This window comes from Rhinopithecus bieti, unplaced genomic scaffold, assembly GCF_001698545.2.
Source record: "Rhinopithecus bieti isolate Rb0 unplaced genomic scaffold, ASM169854v2 scaffold_42532, whole genome shotgun sequence".
In the NCBI taxonomy this organism is placed as follows: Eukaryota; Metazoa; Chordata; class Mammalia; order Primates; family Cercopithecidae; genus Rhinopithecus; species Rhinopithecus bieti.
The window spans coordinates 1694088-1713901 of NW_016818301.1; the positions used below are offsets into that span (position 1 = coordinate 1694088).

Genomic DNA, 19814 nt, shown 5'->3' on the forward strand with positions numbered 1-19814 from the left:
CCACCCACCCACCCCAGTCAGTGGAAAAACTGTCTTCCACAAAACTGGTCTCTGGTGCCAAAAAGGTTGGGGACCACTGCTGTAAAGCCAAGACAAACCTGGGGCCAAGATGCCATCTAGTGTTGAAAAAGAGGTAATGACCTAGTGATTTAACAAAAAAGATAGTCAACAGGTTAAGTTACAAAAAATCTCTAAACAAACATATCCAATAACAACCGAAACAAGCCAGACAGAGAAGACTGGAATAAATAATCCTTCAGCGTAGAGATATATACATATATCCACAAGAAATAACAGCAAACAGAGAACTATGACAAAGCAAGAAATGGACAAAGCCAGAAAACAGTGACTGACTCTAATGAAACAGTGATACATGAGCTCTCTAACCAGGAACTCAAAATAGCAGGTTTTTGTTGTTGTTGTTGTTGTTTTTGAGACAGAGTCTCGCTCTGTCGCCCAGGCTGCAGTGCAGTGGTGTGAACTCGGCTGACTGCAAGCTCCACCTCCCAGGTTCACACCATTCTCCTGCCTCAGCCTCCTGAGTAGCTGCAACTACAGGTGCCCGCCACCATGCCCGGCTAATTTTTTGTATTTTTAGCAGAGACAGGGTTTCACCATGTTAGCCAGCATGGTCTTGATCTCCTGACCTTGTGATCCACCCACCTCGGCCTCCCAAACAAAATAGCAGTTTTAAGGAAACTTGGTGATCTCCAAGATAACGCATAAAAGCAATTCAGAAATTTATCAGATAAGTTTAACAAAGAGATTGTTAATAATAATGACGTTTAAAACAAATCTTAGAACTGAGAAATAAATTTGCTTACCTGAAAAATTTACTAGACTCTTAACAGCACAATGGATCAAGCAGAGGACAGTATTAGTGAGCTTGAAGACAGTCTATCTGAAAATACACAGAGAAGAAAAAAGAAAACAGAATGAAAAACAAAGACAACCTATAAGACACAGAAAACTACCTCAAAAGACCAAATCTAACAATTATTGGTATTCAAGAGGGAGCTAAACAAGACACAGGGGTGGCTTTACTAAAAGAAATTAGCAGGCTGGGCACGGTGGCTCACACCTGTAATTCCAGCACTTTGGGAGGCCGAGGTGGGTGGATCATTTGAGGTCTGGAGCTCGAGACCTGCCTGACCAACACGCTGAAACTCCATCTTTATTAAAAATACAAAAATTAGCCGGGCATGGTGCACACCTGTAATCCCAGCTACAGGCGGCTGAGGCAGGAGAATCACTTGAACCCAGGAGGCAAAGGTTGTAGTGAGCTGAGATTGCACCACTACACTCCAGCCTGGGCAACAGAGTGAGACTCCATCTCCAAAAAAAAAAAGAAAAAAAGAAAGAAAGAAACTAGTTACTGGTCTGCAAGAAATTTCACAAAAGGGGCCAGGCGTGGTGGCTCACACCTGTAATCCCAGCATTTTTGGGAGGCTGAGGTAGGTGGATCACTTGAGGCCAGGAGTTCGAGACCAGCCTGGCCAAGACGGTGAAACTACATTTCTACTAAAACCAGAAAAAATTAGCTGGATGTGGTGGCACACGCCTGTAATCCCAGCTACTCATGAGGCTGAGGCATGAGAATCACTTGAACCCAGGAGGCGGAAGTTGCAGTGAGCTGAGATCATGCCACTACACTCCAGCCTGGGTGACAGAGTGAGACTCTGTCTCGGGAAAAAAAAAAACAAAAAAACAGAAATTTTTCCAAAATTTGAAAGAGATACATATATCCAACCTAGGCATATAATAATTAAACCTCTCAAGGTTCAAGGGCAAATAGAAGATTTTAAAAGGAGCAAGAGAAAAGAAGCAAATACATATAAGGGAGCTCCAATTCATCTGGCAACAAAATTCTCCTCAGAAATTATCCAAGTGAGGGAGGGAAACATTTCAAAGTGCTGAAAAAAACTGCCCTCCAAGAATACTGTATCCAGCAAAACTACTCTTCAAATACAAGAGATAAAGTCTTTCCCAGATAAACAAAAGCTGAAAGAATTCACTACCACCAGACCCGTCTTAGAAGTAATGCTAAAGAGAGTTTTTCAATTTGAAGGGGGGGAAAAAAACTAACACGCAAAAAGAAAACATTTGAAGGTATAAAATCCACTAGTAAAATTAGATAAATGGACAAACCCAGAATAGTCTAATACTCTAATTATGATATGCAATCTAATCGTAACTCTAGTATGAAGCCCAAAAGACAAAATTGTCAAAAACAATAACAGCTACGGCAACTTCTTAAGAAATAGGCAAATAAGGTTGGGCACGGTGGCTCACATCTGTAATCCCAGCACTTTGGGTGGCTGAGGCAGGCAGGTCACTTGATGCCAGGAGTTCAAGACCAGCCCGGCCAACATGGTGAAACCCTGTCTCTCCTAAAAATACAAAAATTAGCCAGGTGTGGTGGCGTGTGCCTGTAATCCCAGCTACCTGGGAGGCTGAGGCAGGAGAATTGATTGAACCCAGGAGGTGGAGGTTGCAGTGAGCCGAGACCACGCCACTGCACTCCAGCCTGGACGACAGCATGAGACTTTGTCTCAAAAAAAAAAAAAAAAAAGCAATATAAAATATGTAAATTGAGACACAAAAGCTAAAATGTATGGGGGACAGAGTTAAAGTGTAGAAAGTTTTTATGGTTCTCAATTTGTTCATTTCTATTCTTTTGGAGTTTGAGACCAACCTGGGCAACATAGTGAGACCCTATCTCTACAAAAAATAAAACCACAAAAAATCAGCTAGGCATGATGGCACATGCTGGTAGTCCCAGCTACTTGGGAGGCTAAGGTAGGAGAAGCGCTTGAGCCCAGGAGATCAAGGCTGTGGTGAGCCGTGAATACACCATTGCATTCCACGCTAGGGGACAGAGCAAGATTCTGTCTCAAAAAAAAAAAAAAAAAGTTATCATCTCTCAAAATGACTTGAGAGGGTGGGCTACTTGGGAAGTTGAGGTAGAAGGATCGCCTGAGCCCAAGAAGTCGAGACTGCAGTGAGCTGTGATCATGCCACTACACTCCAGCCTGGATGACAGGGCGAAACCCCGTCTCAATAAAAAATAAAATAAAATAAAAATAACTATAAGCTGTTTTTTGTAAGTCTCACAATAACCACAGCGCAAAACCTCTAATAAATCCACTAAAATAAAAGCAATTAATTAAACCATACTACCAGAAAAAACTACAAAAACAGTAAGAAAGAGGAATTACAAAGCAACCACAAAACAAGCAGCCAAATGGCAGTAGTAAGTCCTTACTTATCAATAACAACACTGAATGTAAATGGACTATGAATAAAGGAAACGTGATATATATACACAATAGAATATAATGGAGCCATAAAAAAGGAATGAAATCCCATCATTTGCAGCAACATGGATGGTACTGGAGGTCATTATGTTAAGTAAAATAAGCCAAGCACAGAAAGACAAATATGGCATGTTCTCACTCATATGTGGGAGCTTAAAAAAATGGATTTCAGAATATAGAGAACGGATTGGTGGTTATCAGAGGCCAGGAAGAGTAGGGGGAAGGGTAGGCCTGTTTCAGGTAATGGAGCAAGAAGTAAGTCCATTTGCTTGAGTTGTTCACTGTTAAATTCCAATTCTACCAGTATAATTTCAAAGAAAAGTTGAAGTTGATTGGTGTGCTACCTGCTTTCTGGTCTGAGGAAAACCAAACTTCCCTTTAAGTAGTACTGAGGTTTTAAAAATGTTTTTTTTAATTTTGCAATTATCTCAGACTTGCAAAAAGTTACAAAAATAGTACAAAGAGCTCCTGTTTACCCTTTACCCAGATTCATCAAATGTCAATACTTTACCACACTTGTTTCATTATTCATTCATATTCTCTCTCACATCTCGGTGTGAACCGGTTTTTGAAATGTTTGAGAGTAAGCTGCAGACATGATACCCCTTTACATCTGAATACTTCCCAAAAACTTCCTAAATGTTTGCTAAAACCAGGATATTCTCTTATACTCAAAAAATTAACATTGATAATACTATAAACTATATTATTATTATCTACTACACAGACCTTATCCAAATATTGCCAATTGTCCCATCAATGTCCTTTATCTGGCCCAGGATCACAAGCTGTATTCACCTGTCGTATCTTTTTAGTGTCCTTTAATCTGTAATAGTTCCTCAGCCTTTATTTTTCTTTAATGAGCTTGACACTTCTGAAGAATACAGACCAGTTATTCTAAAGAATGAAACTCAATTTGGTTTTGTCTGAAGTGACGATATATCCTTAGTGGCATCATATCATGAGGCCCATGTCAATTTGTACTATTACTAATGATATTATGTGCTTCATGATATGATGCACTTAAGGATATATTATCACTTGTGCAATTTCCAAACAAAAATGCATCATCTTGAATGTGTTTTTGTACCCATTAATCAACCTCTCTAACAGCCAGTGAATTTGTAAACTCTGGCTCAAGGTGAGTTCAAGGGAAGGCATACTACTTAAGCCTGGCAGATAAAGTTTAATGGAAGCACTTTCTCTGGGACCCATCAACACACAAGCTGGTAGGAGTTCTCCAATACTTAGAGGAAAAATGCTATTTAAATGTGATTCTGTGTAAAACCTCACATCCCAATAAAACACAAGTCTTTGTTGTGTCCTCAATGGAGAAAACAGTTGCTGTCAGCACCCAGCTGAGAAACAGGAACCTAGAGGCTAAGACAAGGATTTTAGGGCTAGAGTCAAGGAAACAAGGGGTGGCAAGCTCAAGGGTTTCTATAACCACTGTTATTCAAAAGAAAAGAACATGTTATCTGTTCATCTCCTTGAAAATAAGGTGAGAATGTCATACTCTAACAAAGTCATGCTAGGGGAAAGTGAGAGAAGAACAGATCACTCATATTCCCCTCTTGTCCAATTAATCTTTCAGAGTCAGGGCGAAGAAATAAGCTGTAATTGCACAAAGAAGACTTCAATAAAAAATATTCAGGCACAAGGGGATCAAGGGGCTCAGTTCCTGGACAGGCATCCACACAACACAGAAACTCCCGACATGCCTGTCATAATGATGCTTTCACCCTGACCTTAGCAGATCTTCAATTCCACTTAATCCATCAACAAGTCCTTCCAGCTTCAAATATATGTCTTTGAATCTGGCTATTCTTCCCCATTTCCACTGTCATTACCTTAGTCAAGCTACCATCATCTCTCAACTGCTGATTTCCTGGCTTCTATATCATCTATTTTCCAGACAGTGGCTACTCTTTTCAAAACACAGTACTCTTTTTAAAACACAGCTTAAGACCATCTGATGGCTCCAAGGACTATGTGATCCGATTCCTGACTCTGACCTTATCCACAGCCATTCTTCCCCTCATGAGGAACGTTCCCACCCGTGGGCCTTTGTGGTTCCCTCTGAAACATTCAGATCTCTGAATGGCTCGCTTAGTTTCTTCACTCAGTATTCAGCTAAAAAGGCCTTCCTTGTCAACCCTATCTAATATGTCCTACCCCAATCATTTCTTATTTCATTACCTTGTTTTATTCCCTCCATTTCATTCCTCCACTATCTAAAATTACTATATGTTAATATTTCCTTACACTTGGCTCAAAAAAAACAACAACAATAGATGAACAAAGAAGCTGGTAATTTTTTTAAAAACTACCAATGAGATTGGAAAGAGACAGATGAGAAACTTATCTGTGTATACCTTTTCCTATAATTTTAATTTCTTTTTGTTTCTTTGAGACCAGGTCACTTGGTCACCAAGGTTTGACCTCCTGGACTCATGGTCCTATCTCACCCTCCCAAGTAGCGGGAACTACTGGTGTGTGCCACCACACCCAGCTAACTTTTTTATTTTTTGTAGAGACGAGGTCTTGCTATCTTGCCAGGGCTAGTCTCAAACTCCTGGGCTCAAGTGATCCTTCCACTTCAGCTTCCCAAAGTGCTGGGATTGCAGACATGAACCCCTACACCAGGCGCTAATGTTAACTTCTGAGTTTTAATTTTTTTTTTTTTTTTTTAATAGAGACAGAGTCTCACCATGTTGCCCCAGTTGGTCTCAAATTCCTGGCCTCAAGTGATCCTCCTGCCTCAGCCTCTCAAAGTACTGAGATTACAGGCATGAGCCACTGGCCCTGGTTATTTTAAAACAAAATAAAAACTTCAATTCTTTATGCATTTCTTTGCTATCTATCTTCCAGAATGAAAGCTCTTTGAGCACAGGGACTTTGTTCAGAGTTTATGTATCCAGTGCTAGAATGGTAATCAGGGCTCATTAAATATTTGCTGAATAAACAAATGCATCTACAACAGCTATGACCAGCTAAGGGGGGAAAAAAAGTTTTTCACTCTCTTACATAGTCACTCTTAACACAGCACAGAATATTTCACCTCTGGTCATCAAAATGTGTGTGAGACACACACACCAAGGAATGCTCCAGAGGCAACGAGCTGGATACCCTTTAATTCAATTCTGACATTCTCTACCTAAAGATAGCATCAGATCACACAGGTTAAGGGCTCAGTACCACAAGGCTGCTTCCATTTCAGATGACAACTGCAAGGCACAGGTTGTGACCTGTGCTTCTGATTGATTTGCTATAAATTGGTGTTCCCTGGCCAGGCGCGGTGATGCACACCTGTAATCCCAGCACCTTGGGAGGCAAAGGTGGGTGAATCGCTTGAGCCCAGTAGTTCAAAATTAGCCTGGGCCACATGGCAGAATTCCATCTCTTAATTAATTAATTAATTGGGGTAAACTGAAAACCCTCTCCTTTGAGTTTGATCAATTTGTTAGAACAACTCACAGAACTCAGGGAAACACTTCACTTACATTTACCTATTACAGAGGATACAGATGAACAGCCACATGGAAGAGATACACGATGCACAGGGCAAGGGATGTGGGAAAGGGCTTGGAGCTTCCGTGCTCTTACCAGGAGTGCCAGGTACATTCATGTGCTCAACAATCCAAACCCTGTTCTTTTGGGTTTTTATGCAGGTTCCACTAATAGGCATGACTGAATAAATCACTAGCCATCGGTGGTCAGCTCAGTCTTTGGCTCCACTCCCCTTCCCAGAAGTTGGGGGATGGAACTGAAAGTTCCAACCCTCTAATCACATGGTTGGTTCCCTTGGCAACCAGCCTCCCATCTTGAGCCTATTCAGGAGTCCCCAGCTATCAATCATCTCATTAGCATATAAAAAGACATTTATAACTTAGAAGTTCTGAAGGTTTTAGGAGCCAGGAACCAGGGGCACACACCAATTATAATCACACAATATGTTTTTTTTTTTTTTTTTGAGACAGAGTCTCAGCTCTATCACCCAGGCTGGATGCATGCCAGATCTCACTCACTGCAGAAGCTCCGCCTCCTGGTTTACGCCATTCTCAGCTGCTCAGCCGTCCCGAGTAGCTGGACTACAGCACCCGCCACCGTTCGCCCGGAGCTAGTTTTTTTTGTATTTTTTAGTAGAGACGGGTTCACTGTGTTACCAGGATGGTCTCGATCTCTGACTCGTGATCCCCCCGTCTCGGCCTCCCAAAGTGGCGTGGGATTATAGCTTGGAGCCCACCGGCACCGCGGCACTCTTTTTTATTTTTTTTTTGAGATGGAGTGTCACTCTGTCGCCCAGGCTGGAGTGCAATGGTACGATCTCAGCTCACTGCAACCTCTGCCTCCCGGGTTCATGCAATTCTCCCACCTCAGCCTCCCAAATAGCTGGAATTACAGGCACCCGCCATCATGCCCGGATAATTTTTGTGTTTCTGTAGAGAGGGGGTTTCATCATGCTGACCAGGCTGGAGTATTTCTTATTATATCACAATATCACATCAGCAAAGCTACAAGTTGGACCTCTTCACATGAAAAAGGAGCTCCCCTCTTACCACCATCTCCTTGTTGCTATTTTTTACTCAGTGCATGCACTCTGCCACAGCTGTACCCAACCCCTTCAATAGTGTCTTTCCTCCTCCTGAGGCCAATCCAAAATCCTCCACAGTTCTTTCATCCTCCCCCACATCAAATCAATCTGCTCTCACAATGTCAACTATTATCTGCAGAAGAGTCATTTTGCAGACTTGTCCTCTCAAGTTTCACGTCTGCATCACCAGCTGCCTGTTCCACCTTTCCCAATGCATGTCCAACCACTTCAATCTAGCGTGTCAAACTAGCTCTCCACTCCTAATCGTCCCATTTCCTTGAGTGGACCCTTCTTTCTCCAAATCACCTGAGAGGAAAACTAAGATATTTCTGACTTCTTCCTTTACTTTATTTCCCCCAAGGGAAACCAGTCATGAAATTTACGACACTCTGTCTACTTAGCATTCTTCCTCCTTTTATTATTTCTACCATGCCCCTAGATCTGGACTTACTGCAACAGTATTGACTGAAGCATGTGTCTCCAAGGTGTGCCCTTCCTAATTCCACCCTGAAGGCAACCTCCAGATTAACTTTGCTATATTGCTTGATGAGGTCATTCCCTTTTCAAAAATGGTCCATGAGTACTTACTAAACACTGTGGTGGCCCACCCGCATCAGAATAACCTGGGATGCAAAGTCCTGAGACTCATCTTCAAGAGGATTCAGTTGGTGTAGAGCAGGGCCATGAATCTGCAGTTTTAACAAGCATTCCAGATGACTGTCAAGTGAGATTTCTTAGCTTGGGTCCACAAGACTCCACAGTCGACCCTTCATTTTTTTTTTTAAGGCTTATTTCCGTTTCCTCCTACCTTGAACTCTGTTATGTGAACTGCGCTGGTCTTACACTGAACTCCTGGAATAAACCTTTCAAATGCCTGTCTGCAGGGCTTTACTCCACTAAGCTTCTTCCTTGTGAATCCTTACCATATTTTATTTACCTTTTCCAGACCCAGTTCAAGATCCACCCTCTCCATGAGCACCTGTGGTGTGTCCCTCTCACGTGGTAACTTCCCAGCTATCTTACACCACTGTTCACTTACCACATGCATATGCCCTATAAGCTTCATGACAGCTTTTATAGGAAATCTCTGGGGATCTTTAACCTCAAATGCAGAGCCACACTGGCAGAAGGCGGTGGGAAGAACCCTGGTCCAGTTTGGCCTCCTATTAGCAATATTGCCCAGTCTCCTTCCCCAACAACTTTATGGAACACTAGGGCTTCCTAGAACAAAGTTTTAAAAACAATTGACTTAGAAAAGATGGATATGTTCGATGTGAATTATACCTCCACAAAACTGTTAAAAATAAAAATAAAACTTGAATAAAGGGATAAGAGTGAAGAATAAAAAACTGCAGAGTTGTAGAGATCAACAAAATGGTCTGAAACATCCCTTTCTATTTGCATGGCTGCCTCAGCCCAGTCTCTAACCCCTCCAACACCAAGTGCAGGACTGTTAAGGCAGCAGCCTGACTGATGTCCCTGGCTCCAGACTCTCCCCTTTAAAACACCCAATCTCAGGAATCTGAACATCCTACTTAGTCATCTTCATGCAGCATTTGGAAACTGCCTATACAGTTCTGTCCTCCAATCTTTATGGGGTAATTTTGCCTCAAGTTTCCTCCTTAAAGGAGTGTGAATGATTAGTAGCCTATGTTAGAAAATCTATTGCTGGCTGGGTGCAGTGGTTCACGCCTATAATCCCAGCACTTTGGGAGGCTCAGGTTGAGTGGATCACCTGAGGTCACGAGTTTGAAACCAGACTGAGCAACATGGAGAAACCCCGTTTCTACTAAAAATACAAAATTAGCCAGGCATGGTGGTGCATGCCTGTAATCCCAGCTACTTGGGAGGCTGAGGCAGAAGAATCACTTGAACGCGGGAGGCGGAGTTGCGGCGAGCCGAGATTGCGCCATTGCACTCCAGCCTGGGCAACAAGAGTGAAACTGCGTCTCAAAAGAAAAAAAAAAAAAAAGAGATGAAAATCTGTTGCTGCTGTCACAAACCAACAAGTCTCCAGGGACCAGGCCCAGACCAACTTGGACAAGGTATCTATTTCTAGAGAAAGCAATTATTCATTACCCACTGATTAAATCACTCTCCTATATTACAAGAGAGTGTGGCTCTTGGGAAATGCAGTTTTACTTTCTTCCTTCAACTGTTTCCCTCGGTCACCGGGGGAACTCAGGACATCAGAAATGGTTCAGTCTACAGTCCACAGGATCTCTGATGAGATTACCTCAGTTGCTCAACAGTTATGTTAGAAGATAGAATTGACTTACCTGGAATCAAATAGAGGGGAGTGTAGGAATCACATCCATTTTCTCTTACAAGATAAATCCCAAGCTCTCTCTCCCTAAGGAAAGGTAGAGGAGTAATATATCTCCTAAAGCCCTACTAAGAGAGGAAGGTCAAGAATACAGCCTAGCCGGGCGCGGTGGCTCAAGCCTGTAATCCCAGCACTTTGGGAGGCCGAGACGGGCGGATCACGAGGTCAGGAGATCGAGACCATCCTGGCTAACACGGTGAAACCCCGTCTCTACTAAAAAATACAAAATCTAGCTGGGCGAGGTGGCGGGCGCCTGTAGTCCCAACTACTTGGGAGGCTGAGGCAGGAGAATGGCGTGAACCCGGGAGGCAGAGCTTGCAGTGGATCCGGCCACTGCACTCCAGCCCGGGCGACACAGCGAGACTCCGTCTCAAAAAAAAAAAAAAAAAAAAAAGTACAGCCTAGTGAGAAGGGTGGGTCCGTATAAGATTAGTGAAATTACAGGTAGCTGTTGTAGAGCACAGTTTAGGAATGCCAAACAAGTGAGCAAACCTGAGGAAAAGATACAGGTTACGGCAGCTAGATCTGAGGGAGGTAAATCTACAAATTACTGAAAAGTGAAACCAGTGGAAGGGTTTATGTAACTGAGTGACTACTCGCTCAAAGCATGGTCCACAAACTCTGAGGGGACCCTAAGATCCTTTCAGTGGTCCTGCTATGTAGAAAACATTTTCATAACAAAACTAAGAAGTAGCTGGGTGCGGTGACTCACACCTATAATCCTAACATTTTGGGAGGCCAAGGTGGGCAAATAGCTTGGGCTCCAGAGTTCAAGACCAGCATGGGCAACACGGTGAAACCTTGTCTCTACAAAAAAAATACAAAAATCAGCTAGATGTGGTGGTGTGTGCCTATGGTGGGAGGATCACCTGAGCCTAGGGGTGTCGAAACTGCTGTAAACCATGATTATGCCACCACACTCCAGCCTGTTTTCAAAAAAAAAAACAAAGAAAAAGAAAAAACCTAAGATGCTCTTTGCCTTTTTACTGCGCTGACCTTTCCACTGACAGCGCAAAAGCAATAATGAGTAAAACTGCTGGTGACTTAGCATGAATGAAGACGATGGCATCAAGTTGAAGTCTTCCCCACTACACCTTTCCACCACACAGTGAAAGAATACAGCCAGGTTTACTTGATGGCACAGTGCAAATTTTTTTTTTTTTTTTTTTTTTTTTTTTTTTTTTTTTTTTTTTTTTTTTTGAGACAGAATCTCGTTCTGTTGCCAGGCTGGAGTACAGTGGCACGATCTCAGCTCACTGGAAGCTCCGCCTCCTGGGTTCACGCCATTCTCCTGCCTCAACCTCCTGAGTAGCTGGGACTACAGGCACCCGCTACCACACCCAGCTAATTTTTTGTATTTTTAGTAGAAATGGGGTTTCACCATGTTAGCCAGGATGGCCTCAATCTCCTGACCTCGTGATCTGCCCGCCTCAGCCTCCCAAAGTGCTGGGATTATAGGCGTGAGCCACTGCACCCAGCCCGACACAGTGTAAATTATATTAAATCTTGATCCTTGAGCATGCTTTTTAATATTCTGTGTGATAAAATGTGAAATACATATAAAACATTTATACTGCATACAGAACGTGATGATTATCTCTAAATAAAGCACTTGTGTCATTGTCTGAATTGCAGGATTTTTTCTGTGGAACGCCATGTTTACTTGAAAGAATGAATGACACATAAGTAATAGTTATTCAGACTTTGGTATTTGGCAAAGGTTCTGGAAAATGAAACAAGGTAAGCCTGTCACTTCAAGGAAACCAACTGACTGTACTTGTTGCCAATGATAAAATTTGAGCTTCCCAAAGAAAATTAGAATTTTTGCAAAATGGGGCTGGAGGCGGTGGCTCACGTCTGTAATCCCAGCACTTTGGGAGGCCGAGGTGGGCGAATTGCCTGAGGTCAGGAGTTCAAGACCAGCCTGGCCAACATAGTGAAACCCCGTCTCTACTAAAAATACAAAAATTATTGTTGCCAATGATAAAATTTGAGCTTCCCAAAGAAAATTAGAATTTTGGCAAAATGGGGCTGGGCATGGTAGCAGACGCCTGTAATCCCAGCTACTCGGGAGGCTGAGGCGGGAGAATCACTTGAACCCAGGAGGTGGAGGTTGCAGTGAGCTGAGATCGCACCACTGCACTCCAGCCTGGGTGACAAGAGTGAGACTTCATCTCAAAAAAAAAGAAAAAAGAATTTTGACAAAATGGTATTTGCCACCATGAGTTTGAGTGCTTCCTAATACTTTACTTCTCTGAAGAGATTGTGGTGATATGATTTTTTTTGACACTATATAATAAACTGTGACATGTGGGAGATCTACATAATTCAGTGAACCAGTATTTTCAAACAGTCGCGCCTCGCATACTGTTTCAGTCAACAGAGAGTCCCCATAGAAGACAATGTCCCATATGATTTTCATTCTAGGCCAGGCGCGGTGGCTCACACCTGTAATCCCAGCACTTTGGGAGGCCAAGGTGGGTGGATCACGAGGTCAGGAGATTGAGAGCATCCTGGCTAACACGGTGACACCCCGTCTCTACTAAAAATACAAAAAAATTAGCTGGGCATAGTGGCGGGCCCCTGTAGTCCCAGCTACTCGGGAGGCTGAGGCAGCAGAATGGTGGGAACCGGGAAGGCACAGCTTGTAGTGAGCGGATTGCACTCCAGCCTGGTGGCAGAGCGAGACTCAAGAAAAAAAAAAAAAATTATCATTCTGTATTTTTACAGTAGCCTTTTCGATGTTTCAATGTTTACATGCGTTGTATTGCAACTGTGTTGCAACTGCAGACAATACTCAGCATGGTGACATGCTGTTCAGGTTTGTAGCCTAGGAGCAACAGGCTATACCACGGCTGTAAAGCATGACTGTATCACGTTACAGAATCATGCATGGATCTAAGACCCAGTCAAAGTGAGACAGATCCATGGATTTTAACGTAACAAAGTATGAAAAGTTCACTGATACCATTTCAGATTCTACACTGTAACTAGCCTTTACAAAATCATGCCTTGTTTTGCATAGCCAATAACCACAATTATCTGAGAAGACTACTGAAATACTTCATCCTTTTCCAGCCATATGTGTAAGGCTGGATTTTCTTCATTATTCAATCAAAACAACTATCACAATAGATTGGAGAAACAGATATGAAAATCCAGCTGTCTTCTATTAAGCCAGACACTAAAGAGATCTAAAAAACAATGACACTCTTCTCACTAATATGTTTTAAACAGTAGCATTTTTAAATGAAAACATTAAGTGAACTTATGCTAACCATAACTTAGGTCAGAAATGCTGTTTGCGTTAACTAACTTATGTTAGCATAAAGTTAATGTAAATTTTAACATAACTTATGTAAAAACGTTATTCATGTTAGTAATGGGCTTATTCCTTCTAAATGAGTATTTCAGTTTCTAATATGATAAATATTAAAATATAGGCTGAGCGCAGTGGTTCAAGCCTGTAATCCCAGCACTTTGGGAGGCTGAGGCAGGAGGATCGCTTGAGCCCAGGAGTTCAAGAGCAGCCTGGGCAATATAGTGAGACCCCATCTCTAAACAAAATTTAAAAATAAAAAATCGAATATTGAAATACATATATATCCCCTTTTTCTACTGAAGATTCCAAAGAGCTTTTTCAAGTACATAAAGAAATCCTGAGCCCAAAAGTTCTGAGCACTGCTGGTCTAGAGAAGCATTAGGGTCCAGCTTATCTATGAGGGCTCTGAAGGACAAGGTCCTTTGTATTGTAAGGCCTAAAAGAAACCAGCACTCTCAGTATTTGTTCCCAATTCTGCCAGAAGAGAAGGTAAGAAGTAAAAGGCATTAAAGGAAAACCTTTTATCTGCAATCTACTGACTTTTGGTGATTTACCAAAGCACCTGATCTCAGGTTAAAATCCAGACATTATGATCAGACAATTCCAAGGTCATAGAAGGAATCTAGTGAGAAAGATTCTAAACCTAACTCCAAATTATGAGTATCAGATAGATTCTAAAGTTAAGGCTTCATCTAGATACAGATTTTCAACAAGTAACAACTTGCTATTCACACATATTAATTTCTGTATCTAGTTATGTATTCTCTCTGTCCCCTTCTTCCTTCCTCTTTCCTCTGCCCATCCTTTCAATGTTGGTGTTCTTCTGAGTTCATACTTCTCACTCTACCTGACACACAGTGAGCACTCAACAAGTGGCAGCTGCCATTATTACCTCTCTCCCAGAGCCATCCCTTCCATGTCATGGCTTCAACCACCTCCTATATTCTCAACTCTGTCATCACCCAGGCCTCTCTTGTGAGCTCCAGATCTACAGAATGAACTCCTGGGCCTTTCTACCTGGATGTGCTGCTGCATCACCACCCACATGGTCACTGAAATCAGAAACCTACAATCATTCTACACTGCTCCTTGTCCCATTCTCCTACCTCTATTCTGCCACCAGGTTTTGCCAACATTACCATGGTTAAATCTCTCTAAACCCTCTCCATTTCCACTAGAGCAACCATAAAGCCTTCATCATCTCTAGCCTAGGCCACTATAATAGCTTTCTCATTGGCTCCCTGCCTCCAATCTAAAATTCTTCCTATTCAACCAACATATTGACACTACAGTAATCTTAAACCCAAATCTGACATTATTTTTCTGCTAATTATCTTTTTGTGGTTTTCCTGGAACATACTCTTTACTTGATTTTACTCATGTATCCCTAAAAGAATTTTTTTTTTTTTTTTTTGAGACGGAGTCTCACTCTGTCCCCAGACTGGACTGCAGTGGCATGATCTCAGCTCACTGCAAGCTCCACCTCCCGGGTTCACGCCATTCTCCTGCCTCAGCCTCCAGAGTAGCTGGGACTACAGGCGCTCGCCACCATGCCTGGCTAATTTTTTGTATTTTTTAGTAGAGACGGGTTTTCACCGTGTTAGCCAGGATGGTCTCGATCTCTGGACCTTGTGATCTGCCTGCCTCGGCCTCCCAAAGTGCTAGGATTACAGGTGTGAGCTACCGTGCCCAGCCCCTAAAAGAATTTTTAAAACCATGTGTTCCTTACATATGCGGTAACATCTAGACCAGACACAGTGGTTCACTCCTGTAATCCCAGCACTTTGGGAAGCTGAGGCAGGAGGATCACCTGGGCCCAGGAATTTGAGACCAGCATAGGCAACATAGCGAGACACCTATCACTACTAAACATTTTTAAAAATTAGCCAGGTGGGTGGCGCATGGTTGTAGTCTCAGCTACTCAGGAGGGTGAGACAGGAGGATTGTTTGAACCCAGGAGTTGGAATTTACAGTGAGCTATGATCACACCATGGCACTCCAGCCTGGATAACCTCCTGGGCTCAATACATCCTGCCACCTCAGCCTACAAACAGCTGGGACTACAGGAGCATGCCACCATGCTTGTCTAATTTTTATTTTTTTATTTTTTTTGTAGAGAAGAGGTTTCACCATGTTGCCCAGGCTGGTCTCGAATTCCTGGGCTCAAGCAATTAGCCTGCCTAGGCCTCCCAAAGTGTTGGATTTACAGGTGTGACCCAACACACTCAGTCTTAAAAATAGGTATTAACTAACTATCTTACTGAGTAACACACACCTAAACTAAATCTCTTTAAAATTTTACAAGTTTTATCCAAAATAACTTAAAACCCCACTGTCCCAAAAGACATTCCCATTACATTTAACTACTGTGTTCTTTTCAGAATATCCTAACAAGGAACACGCTTTACACTAATGGGATTGTGTATTGGGAAGCCTTCTGGGTTAGGAGGTAACCTAAATCACTAAAGGAGGTGTTCCTGAAAATAAGTATTTCCAAAGTATTCCTTGTTTGTATCTGAGGACGTTTTTACACTCAGGTCCATACACCACAGTAAAATTTAGGAAGTGTGAGGGATTTGCCACACACAGCCTCCTCCCCCTTTTTTGTAGGGGCAGTTTTAGAAAAAGAGTTCACTGGGGCCGGGCACAGTGGCTCACGCCTGTAGTCCCAACACTTTGGGAGGCTGAGGCGGGTGGATCACGAGGTCAAGAGTTCGAGACCAGCCTGACCAAGATGGTGAAACCCCATCTCTACTAAAAAATACAAAAAGCTAACCAGGCGTGGCAGTGTATGCCTCTAATCCCAGCTACTCGGGAGAATGAGGCAGGAGAATCGCCTTTACCCGGAGGTGGAGGTTGCAGAGAGCCAAGATCGCACCATTGCACTCCAGCCTAGGCGACAGAGCAAGACTGTCTCAAAAAAAAAAAAAAAAAAAAAAAGAGTTCATTGGGAAGCTGACGATCTGGAAATGTATTCATCTAAAGCTAGATGAGCAAGTGTATCCCTTGGGAGTCTAGGACCCTAATTACTCCACCTTGAAAACCACTGCTCCAGGGATGTAGTTCTAACTCAGCAAAACATCCAAGGCCCTTTGTAATCTAACCCCTACTAACTTCCCTCTTCCTGGATGGCTCCCTCCAAATCTAGCTCAGGTCTGTCAAACTGTTTCCAGTTCTCTTTTCAGGACTTGCTGCATCTTTCCTAAATCCACTGTGAATATGGAATGTCCTCCCACCTCTTTACTCCCAGAAAACACTTGATAATTTTTCAAGGATTGATTCAGTCCAATGAATAAGTAGCTGCTAACTTTCTGAGCACAAAGTGGGTGGTTTAAATGCAAACAGTGTCTCAGTATTCAGTGCAAGAAACAGAAGAATGGGATGGAACACTGTCCCAAAGGGTCCCCTAAATACTTATTGATTGGCTAAATCAACAGGTGTTGCAGTTAAGGAACAGGTGATTTGGAGTATCTGAGAAAGCAAAGACGATTCCATCTAGGAAGGATTAAAATATTTCCTAGATCCAGAATGGGAATGTGAAGACCAGGAGGAATGGGAATAATGTCGTTTTCTAAGTAAGTCCGGATTAAGTATGTCCCATTCTATCACAGCACACACCACAGTATGGCAAATGCTCGTTTACTTGATTAATAAACTCCTAGACGATAAATTCCGTGAAAACATGCTTGTCCTATTAGCCACTCTATCCCCTCAATCCCTTCCATTGTACCCAGGCTCACTAAATACTTGTCAATGTTTACTAAAAATTGTTTAGTGAATGATTAAAGGAATGGATGAATGAATTAAATTCCACAGGATCTCAGATCCTGTTTGAATCTGTAGAGTTTAGGAACGTATTCCTCTACAGATACTGAGGATGGAGAAGTAAAAATGTAGACATTCATGTTAAATTCGGCCCTGGAGCCTGCGAGGAGCTTAGGCTCACACCCAGAGAAAATTTAAACCTCAGCACGGCGGGACAGAGGTGGCTCGGAGGCAAGGACTAGGGGATGGGGCAGGGTTCGGGCATCCGGAGGCGAGGCCGACTAAGTTCGCGGGGCGTGGCGGAGAGGAGAAGGGCTCCGAGGAGGCGCGAAGTCCCGGCCACCCCAGGCCGCGGCTCCCTGGCCTCCCGGGTGATAAGAGGTGGAGGGAGGAAGCGGGGCTAGGGTGAGAGTGGCTGGAGGGCTGGGGACCCGCGCGAAACGACTCCGGTAGAGGGAGGTCGGGAGCGTGGGACCGGTGGAGGGTCTGGGGTGGGTTCCCCTGGCTCCGCAGCCGCACTCACCTAGAGGATCCACCTTCGCCCCGGCTCGGCACCTGCTCCACGCTACTTCCTCCCTCGGCCTGCTGGGCTACCAGGCAGCCTCAGGCGCCCCTAGCAACCACGCACCGCCACGCGTGACCCGCGCACTCGGCCGCCAGCGCTGCTGCCGCCTGCCACTCGCTGCGCGCGCCCCCAGCGGACAGACAGAGGGTCTGGAAGGAGAGGGCGGGAGACAAGCGCGGGTAATCTCGGGGGTTCTGGGGCCTGTGGGGCGGGTCGTCACCTGCCCCGCGCACGCGCAGTCCCTTCAGTGCGGTGTGATCCGGCGAGTGGAATTCTGGGAGATGTAGTCCCGGGGTTAAAGCGCTGAAAGGCTCCATTCTGAGCGTCCAGGACTCTCCCTTTCTACTCTGATTCCACCTACTCCCTATGGACTGTTTTCTTTTTTAGAGACAGAATCTTGCTCTGTCGCCCAGGCTGTAGTGCAGCGACGTAATCATAGCTCACTGTGAACTTGAACTCCTGCTCAAGCGATGCACCCGCCCCCAGCCTTCCTAGTAGCTGGGACTACAGGCACGCCACCATGCTGGGCTATTTTTAAAATTTTTTTCTTAGGACAGGGTCTCACTATGTTACCCAAACTGGTCTTAAACTCTTGGCCTCAAGTGATCCTCCTGCGTCAGCCTCCTGGTCGCTGGGATTACGACGGGAGCCCCCACGCCTGGCCTGGACTCTTTGGCCTTGCCTCAATTGAAAATCAAAGGGCCCAGTCTCTGTTGAAGGATTTCTAGTAAAAGCCTTTGAGTTTGCCCCCAGGAAAGGGGAGATTGCCCGATTCACTCCGCCTCCCTCTAACCCGACGCCCTTCCCTAACCCCAACCTATCCAGCAGGGCAAAATTAAAACCACCTGCCTGCTTTATGGGCTTCAAGTGTGAACGTTAGGAAATACTGACTCAATTCCTTATCTCGTTAGCTCCCCAGGCAAGACAGATCGTGCTCCTATCTCAGATGTCCGTAGACCTGAGAGATTTGGAGATCTAAGAAAGCTGGAAGATGAAAGGATCTTTCCTAGGCAATTGGCTACAGAAATAAAGGGGACAAAGATAAAACTAATCTGATGAAAACAATCTGGACCAGAGGAAGGATCTCAATAAATAACTTATTTAGTCAACAGTCGTTGATGGATGCTAAAAGTATTAGATAATCTACGGGAGAATTTTACACTGAAGGATGTACACTGAAGATCACCTGTATGTACTAATCAATCTTAGATAATGAAACATAGAACAGCTGTGCATTGTGTTTCTTGATGTGATGCAATTGCACAGAAATATTTATGAAGTATAGTGTATTTTTGTAAAAAAAAAAAAAAGTTGAGTGACTCTAATCAAATTTTGGCTATAATTTCCAGTTGACAGGAAAGAAACAACTGAATAACACTACAAAAAAGCAATCAGACAAATCCAGAATGTGGGCCAATGTTCAGAACAAATGACCTTTTCTTCCTTCAGCAATTTCAGGGTATAAAAATGGGGGGAGATGTTTTAGATTATAAGAAATTTAAGAAATATATTCAAATGTTGGCCAGGTGCAGTGTCTCACACTTGTAATCCCAACACGCTGAGGATCACTTGAGGTCAGGAGTTCAAGACCAGCCTGGGCAACATGGTCAAACCCCGTCTCCAACAAAAAATACAAAAATTAGCCAGGCATGGTGGTGCACACCTGTAGTCCCCAGCTACTCAGGAGGCTGAGGCAGGAGAATAGCTTGAACTCAGGAGGCAGAAGTTGCAGTGAGCCGAGATTGTGCCACTGCATTCCAGCCTGGGCAACAGAGCAAGACTCCATCTTGAAAAAAATAAAAATAAAAATAAATATATTCCAATGCAATGAGTACAGCTTGTTTGGATCCTGATTCAAACAAACTGTAAAATGACATTTTGAGACTGAGAAACAAAAATTCTAAGTCCCAACCAACTGAATGGAC

At 43.5% G+C, this 19814-nt stretch overlaps 1 protein-coding gene across 6 annotated transcripts in view; it reads right to left on the reverse strand.

Moving 5' to 3' along the window:
* Positions 1-18117, reverse strand: part of TTLL4 (tubulin tyrosine ligase like 4) — a 45951-nt gene extending 27834 nt beyond the window's left edge. For 4 of the 6 annotated variants that reach the window (XM_017856891.1, XM_017856888.1, XM_017856893.1 and 1 more), the window contains exons 1-2: positions 17848-18117; positions 825-901 (exon numbers count right to left, since the gene is read on the reverse strand). The gene's annotated coding sequence lies outside the window, so the exon portion shown is untranslated. The remainder of the gene's footprint in view (positions 1-824; positions 902-17847) is intronic. The other 2 variants (XM_017856889.1, XM_017856890.1) reach the window with 2 other exon arrangements.
* Between the last annotated feature and the right edge of the window lie 1697 nt (positions 18118-19814).